This window comes from Silene latifolia, unplaced genomic scaffold (assembly GCF_048544455.1).
Source record: "Silene latifolia isolate original U9 population unplaced genomic scaffold, ASM4854445v1 scaffold_122, whole genome shotgun sequence".
Lineage (NCBI taxonomy): Eukaryota > Viridiplantae > Streptophyta > Magnoliopsida > Caryophyllales > Caryophyllaceae > Silene > Silene latifolia.
In genome coordinates this window covers 121,383-123,312 of record NW_027413128.1, presented here as the reverse complement: position 1 = coordinate 123,312, position 1,930 = coordinate 121,383, and positions in this window count along the sequence as shown.

Genomic DNA, 1,930 nt, shown 5'->3' with positions numbered 1-1,930 from the left:
TGCTCACGTAATCACGGGTACTTTTCTTGTTAATGGTGTCTTTACCTTTGTTTTGTTTGATTTGGGGGCTTCACATTCGTTTGTATCATCGAGTCATGCTAAGCTTTTGGGTTTGAGATAGTATGAGTCTGTAAAAGAGGAAGTCTTTATACCGTCGGGTGAGTCTGTATCTTGTGGGAGGTTGTATAAGGGTGTATCTATGATAGTTGGGCAGCTTGACCTACCAGTGGACTTGTTAGAGTTTCTTTGGATGGTTTTGAGATGATAGTTGGTATGGACTGGTTGGGTAAGTACAAGCCTAGAATAGACTGTCACCAAAAGAGAGTCTCTTTGAGAGGTCCTAAGGGAGTTAGCGTGTCTTATCTGTGGGTTTGTTGTCAAACCCAAAGTCAAGTTGGTTGCAGCAGTGACCTTAAAGTCTTATCTGAGGAAGGGGTGTCCGTTGATCTTATGCCATGTGAGAGACCGTAGTATAGTGAGTTCGACAGTTGATCAGATACCGGTGGTGGGAGAGTTTCCAGATGTCTTTCCGCAAGAGATACCAGGTTTACCACCGAAGAGGGAGATAGATTTCAGTGTGGAGTTGAAACCAGGGACGGGACCAATCTCTAAGGCCCCATACCGCATGGGTCCTAAGGAGTTGGAGGAGCTGAAGAAACAGCTGGATGATTTGATTGATAAGGGATAAATTAGACCTAGTGTATCACCGTGGGGAGCACCAGTCTTTTTTGTGAAAAAGAAAGATGGGAGTTTGAGGTTGTGTATCGACTACAGAGAGCTGAACAGGGTTACCGTGAAGAACAAGTATCCTTTGCCAAGGATAGATGATTTGTTTGATCAGTTGAACGGGGAAGCGGTCTTTTCTAAGATCTATTTGAGGTCGGGTTATCATCAGGTAAAGATTCGGGATGAGGACATACTGAAGACAGATTTTACATCGAGGTATGGTCACTATGAGTATGTGGTGATGCCGTTTGGGTTATCTAATGCACCTGCAGTGTTTATGGATTTGATGAACCGGGTCTTCAGTCAGTTTTTGGATCGGTTTGTTGTGGTCTTTATCGATGATATCTTAGTCTACTATAAGACTAAGGAGGAGCATGAGGAGCATCTGAGGTTAGTGTTGCAGACTTTGCGTGACAATCAGCTATATGCAAAGTTGTCTAAGTGTGAGTTTTGGCTCGAGGAGGTTGCCTTTCTGGGGCATGTGATTTCAAAGAGGGGTCTAGCTATGGATCTGGCAAAGATAGAGGCAGTTACTCGGTGGGAAGCATCGAAGAATGTGGCAGGGATCAGGAGTTTCTTGGGTTTGGCAGGGTACTATCGTCGGTTTGTGAAAGACTTTTCCAAGATAGCCAGACCTATGACAGCGTTGATGAGGAAAGAGAACAGGTTTTGTTGGGACAAAAGTTGTGAGACGGCGTTCCAAACTTTAAAGGAGCGTTTGACCACAGCTCCAGTCTTAGCATTACCTGAAGGGTGTGAGAACTTTGAGGTATATACAGATGCCTCAAAGAATGGTTTGGGATATGTGTTGATGCAGAACAAGAAGGTAATTGTTTATGCTTCTAGGCAATTGAAGCCTTATTAGGAGAACTACCCGACACATAACCTGGAGTTGGGTGCAGTTGTGTTTGCTCTCAAGATTTGGAGGCACTACCTTTATGGGACGACCTTTAAAGTGTTTTCAGATCACAAGAGTCTCAAGTACATCTTCACTCAAAAGGAGTTGAACATGAGACAGAGGAGGTGGATGGAGCTGATAGGGGAATATGACATGGATATTATATACCATGAAGGGAAGGCGAACGTTGTTGCAGATGCGCTGAGCAGGAAGAGTGTGCATTCTCTATGCACAACTATGTCTTTGATGAGGTTGAGAGATGAGGTGGGGAAGATGGGGATACATATGATACAGAAAAGGGATGCT